The following is a 5,871-nucleotide window of genomic DNA, read 5'->3' as shown; positions in this document are numbered from 1 at the left end:
TTCGATCAAACCGGTCTGCACGGTTCCTTTGAACAACATTTTTTATTTATTATTTTTATTGACTCATCATTTATTTTAATCGACTGATTTGGATCCCTTTTTTATCATTTTTCTTCATCGGTCCTCCGACCCCGGTGTCTACACCTATAGCGATCAATTTTCAATTGCACGAAAGCTTGACGTTCTGGTGCAGAAAGAAAATACGGGCCTGCTCGAAAAACACGTTTCACTAGACCTTCATATTCTAAAAACTCATAGTCTAGTGTCGGAAAAGATTCAGCATCACTCCAAGGAACAACAATAGTACCCTTGGTACCGAGAATTATTCCGCAAATTATATTCCCGAATCCAATCTTGTTATCCTTGGATCGAGAAGCGGCAACAAGACCCTCCATCAGAATCTTTGAAGAATCAACTGTATTCCCTTGGAATATATCTCCAAGGACATATAAGTCGGTGTCTCGGACCACACTGCTAAATGTGCGACCTAACAGACTGTGACACAGAAATTTGTGTAGATACAGCATTGAATTGGAGTGAAAGGATTGATTGTAGGCGAGTCGAGGATTGAAACGCCAAAATCCAGTGAGCATTCTCCATATATCTGTGGATGTCGTATCTTTGCCAGGATGACGTTTGATTGTATCCCTTGGGGGAAAACCAAACCAGGCATGTAACTCGAGATATCCGAAAGTAAATATTTCGCCATCTCGACGAAAACTGAGACGCACCCTTCGTTTGTTAACAAAACGAACGGTACAGAAAAACTCGAGAATCCAATCGCCAATTATAGAAAACCGCATGTTGGCGAATTTTGTCCATCCCAATCGTTCCAAATAGCGACTCATGTCATCGCTTATGCCGAGTTGTTTATTTAAAAACTCGTCCATATATAGCATTCCAATGAAGAACTTGTAACGAAGCCTATAGTAGCGCCTGCCTTCATCATGATTGAAGATAGGAAATGGCACACCATATCGTTTGGATAAGTCGGGATGTTTATTGCTCGAGGCAACAATTTTCTTAGGGGATTTGTGTTTGGTAGTCATGGTTTTGTGAAAAAGAAGAATGGTTCTGTAACTTTTCTAGTAATGGAGTGTTTGAGAAAAATCAGAATTTTGTTCTGACAAAGATGAAAAGAAAATAATGTAACAGAACTCTGCCCCTCGAAGATTTATTTATAGGATTTTAGGACGAAAAGAGGTGTTGTTTTGATGCGAAAAGGCATAAAATCATACCTCAAAATGTTGAAGAAACTCAATTTTTCGAGTTTGAAAGGATATGTCTGCAGGATAAAGAAGAAACAGGTCTGATGGTGCAGAAAACACCCGTGTCGCGACCGAGAATCCCAATTCTCAGTCGCGACACGCTGATTTCCTTGCGGAAATTAGACGTCGAAACCCTATATTTCTGATTCTCGGCCGAGAATATAAATTCTCGGTAAGTTCAGAAATTTCTTACTTGTTTGGACAATTCTGAAAATGTGAATTCTCAACTGAGAATTCCAAATTCTCGGCTGAGAATCACCAAATTCCTTCTAATTCGAACTAATGACATAAATTAAAATAAAAGCATGACTTAAACATATTTTTATGCATCTAAATCTTAATATAAAGTCTATTAATAATTAAAAATCATTAAAGTGGTATGTGTAAAAATTTAAACTAAATCAAAAATCATTAAACTAAATTAAAGTTAACAAAACAAAACAAAATAAAATAAAAATAAAGCACATTAGATTTAAATGAATTAATCTTCAGAAAAATGCGTTACGAACGCAATTTCTTTGTTTGAAGCATTTTCGTAATAGATTTTGCATCTATTACCGTTAACTTTGAAACGAACTCCGTTAGGTCCTTCAAGTTCTAAAGAGCCATAGTCAAATACTTTAATGACTAGATATGGTCCTGTCCATCTGGACTTAAGTTTTCCTGGAAATAAACGGAGTCGTGAATTAAATAACAGCACCTTGTCTCCAATGTTAAAGCTTTTGACTTTAATCTTGGCGTCGTGGCATTTCTTCACTTTTTCTTTATATTTTTTCGCATTTTCGTAAGATAGATGACGTAACTCATCTAACTCATTTAAGTTGAGCAAACGTTTCTTACCTGCTTGTTGCAAATTAAAGTTAAGTTCCCTAATAGCCCAATAGGCTTTGTGTTCTAATTCGACTGGCAAATGACATGCCTTCCCATACACTAATCGGTATGGAGTCATTCCTATTGGTGTTTTAAAAGCAGTACGGTATGCCCATAACGCATTGTTGAGTTTACAAGACCAATCTTTTCTTGAAGACGAAACTGTTTTCTCTAGAATCCATTTGAGTTCTCTATTTGATATCTCTGCCTGACCATTCGATTGAGGATGGTATGGCGTTGACACGCGGTGACGTACTCCATATTTTTTCATAAGTATATCAAAACTTCGGTTTATGAAATGGGTACCGCCATCACTTACAATGACTCTAGGACAACCAAATCTACAAAATATATCTTCAAGAAAACCAACAACAACTTTAGAATCGTTCGTCGGGGTTGCAATTGCTTCAACCCACTTCGAAACATAATCTACGGCGACTAATATGTAAGTTTTACCATTAGAAGGGGAAAAGATCCCATGAAATCTATTCCCCACATGTCGAAGACTTCAACTTCTAACATGTTCGTGAGGGGCATCTCATCTGTCCTGCCTAAATTCCTTGTTCTTTTGCACTTGTCACAACGAATAATAAATGAACGGACGTCTTTAAACAATGTAGGCCAAAAGAATCCACATTCTAATATCTTGGCTACTGTCTTACTATCTTTTCTATTACTGAAGTTTTTGCTCTATCCACTTCTAATCCCTTTTCAGATATTTTATGACCTAAAACAATTCCCTCGTCAACCATGAAATGACATTTTTCCCAGTTTAATACTAAATTTGTTTCATCACACCTAGACAAAACTTTATCCAAGTTCTGTAAGCATGAATCGAAAGAATCTCCATAAACGGAAAAATCATCCATAAAAACTTCCATGATATCTTCAATGAAATCATTAAAAATCGCAGTCATACAACGTTGAAATGTTGCTGGTGCGTTACATAGACCAAAGGGCATTCTCCTATATGCAAATGTTCTATAAGGACATGTGAAGGTTGTTTTGTCTTGGTCATCCGGGTAAATATATATTTGAAAGAATCCGGAGTAGCCATCTAGAAAACAATAGAAAGCATGACCAGCTATTCGTTCGATCATTTGATCAATGAAAGGTAGAGGAAAATGGTCTTTCCTAGTTGCTTTATTAAGGTTCCTGTAATCTATACAAACCCTCCAACCGGTGGTGGTTCGTGTAGGTATTAATTCACCTTCGTCATTCCTTACAACAGTTATGCCTCCTTTTTTAGGTACACAGTGGACTGGACTAACCCATTCACTATCCGAAATAGGATAAATGATTCCACTGTCTAGAAGTTTAGTAATCTCATTTTTTACTACTTCTTTCATATTCGGATTTAAGCGTCTTTGCCTATCCGCTTTAGGTGGCTTATCTTCTTCTAAGTGAATTCTGTGCGTTACAATACTAGGATTAATTCCTTTTAAGTCTGAAATTTTCCATCCCATACTTCCTATTCTATTTCTAACAACTTCCTTTAATTTTTCTTCTTGAACCTGTGTTAGTTTGTTAGAGATAATTATAGGTAGAGAATCGCCTTCGCCTAAGAAAGCGTACCTCAAATGGTTTGGTAATTCTTTAAGTTCTAATTTAGGTGGAATTACAATTGAATGCGGAACTGGTCCATCTTCTTGAATCAAAGGCTCTGGGTCCTTATCTTCTAATTCTTCACTCATTATAGGTTCTATTATTTCTTCTTTTTGAATAATGTCATTAACACATTCTTCAACTAAATCAAGTTTCATATAAGCGAAATCCTCCATAGGATATTTCATTGCTTGGTTCATATCAAACTCGATCTTATCGTCTCCTATTCTCAAAACTACTTTCCCTTCCGACACATCAACTAGAGCACGTCCCGTGTTCATGAACGGTCTTCCAAAGATTAGTGGACAATTAACGTCATATGCAAAATCTAATATAACGAAATCGGTAGGAAAAATAAATTTGTCAACTTTAACTAAAACATCCTCAATTATACCATATGGTCTTTTAGTGGTTTGATCCGCTAATTGCAAAACCATATTGGTACGTTTGATATCTTCTTCTAAGCCTAACTTATTAAAAATAGATAATGGCATCAAGTTTATGCTTGCTCCTAAATCACAAAGACAACTTGGGAATTCAATATCTCCCAACTTACAAGGAATGGTGAAACATCCGAGATCCTTGAGTTTAGTAGGCAAACTACTGGATACTATCGAACTACAATCTTCAGTTAGCGAAATGGATGAAATTCCTTCCCAACTGATTTTCTTTGAAATTAAATCTTTTAGGAATTTACCATAATTGGGAATTTGCGTAATCGCATCCATAAACGTTCAATTAATATGCAAATTTTTAAGTTTGTCTAAAAACGTTAAAAGTTGTTTGTCATAGTCCTTATTGCGGACTTTGTGTGGAAAAGGTAGTTTGGGTACAAAAGTTTTTGTGCTAGAGTCAATTGGTGTATCTTTTTGGTTTAATGTATCTTATTTGGATTTTGGTAAATCAGTTCCTGGTAAAGTTGAATTTCCGGGCATTTTCGGACCTAAGTAATTTTTCCCTGAGCGAAGAGTGATAGCCTTTACATGCTCTTTCGGATTTTCTTCCGTATGGCTGGGAAGACTTCCCTCTTTGCGGGATGGAATTGATTTAGCGAGTTGTCCAATTTGAACCTCCAAATTATGGATGCTAGATGATTGGTTTTTAATAAGCTGATCGAATTTATTCTCGATCCGTTTAAAACCATCGTCGTGATTACTTATTTTTTCGCTCATAGCATCAATAAATTTGTCGATCTTAGAAGATAAAGTGCTAATCGTATCTCTTGATTGATTTTGATAATTGGTGGTACGATTTTGCTTAGCATTTGTATTATTATTATTATCTCTCCAGTTAAAGTTAGGATGATTTCTCCATCCAGGATTATATGTATTGGAATAAGGGTTATTAGTTTGGTTTTGCCCTTGGACAAAATTTACCTGTTCAATTTCGCTCATACCTTCATAATCCACATCCGTTTGGATTTGCTTACCATTAGGATCGCACGGTGCCATAAACCTATCAATTTTGTGCGATAAGGTAGAAAATTGGGCTTGCAACATCGGAACTGGATCAAGATTCACTATACCTTTAACTGATGATGTAGTTGAGGATGATGGTTTTGCCACTGGTATATGTCCACGCTCCGCGGACCACATACTACTGTTGATTTCCATTTCCTCCAAAAGTTCTCTTGCTTGGGCCGATGTTTTCTTCATGAATAACCCTCCAGACATAGCATCTAATGAACCTCTAGTTGTAGGATTCAATCCATTATAAAATGTTTGCATTAAAAGTTCAGCGGGCAATTGGTGGTGTGGGCATAAACGTTGAAGTTCTTTAAAACGTTCCCAAGCCTCATAAAGAGTTTCATTATCATTTTGAGAAAAAGATGTTAACTCTTTTATGACTCTTGCGGTTTTCGCTAAAGGAAAATATTTTGATAAAAACGCTTGGACTAATTGCTCCCAAGTTTCAAATGTTGCGGCTGGCATAGAAGTTAACCATTCTTTGGCTCGATCCTTCAAAGTAAAAGGAAAAAGGCGAAGTTTAATTGCTTCCGCAGTCACATCTGTTATTTTAAAAGTGTCACAAATTTCTAAGAAATTTGTCAAATGGGTGTTAGGATTTTCGTTAGGCAACCCGTAAAATGTTACGTTATTTTGCAACATATTAAGCAATGCTGGCTTAA

At 36.3% G+C, this 5,871-nt stretch overlaps 1 non-coding gene across 1 annotated transcript; it reads left to right on the top strand.

Moving 5' to 3' along the window:
* The first annotated feature begins 5,486 nt into the window (after window positions 1-5,486).
* LOC136215898 (small nucleolar RNA R71) lies at window positions 5,487-5,593 on the top strand. Its single transcript, XR_010682901.1, has one exon. It is a non-coding gene; the product is annotated as a small nucleolar RNA R71 (small nucleolar RNA).
* The last annotated feature ends 278 nt before the right edge of the window (window positions 5,594-5,871 follow it).

Source organism: Euphorbia lathyris, chromosome 1 (genome assembly GCF_963576675.1).
Source record: "Euphorbia lathyris chromosome 1, ddEupLath1.1, whole genome shotgun sequence".
NCBI lineage: Eukaryota > Viridiplantae > Streptophyta > Magnoliopsida > Malpighiales > Euphorbiaceae > Euphorbia > Euphorbia lathyris.
Note: the sequence above shows the minus strand (reverse complement) of the source record. Positions and strands in the feature narration are given on the sequence as shown.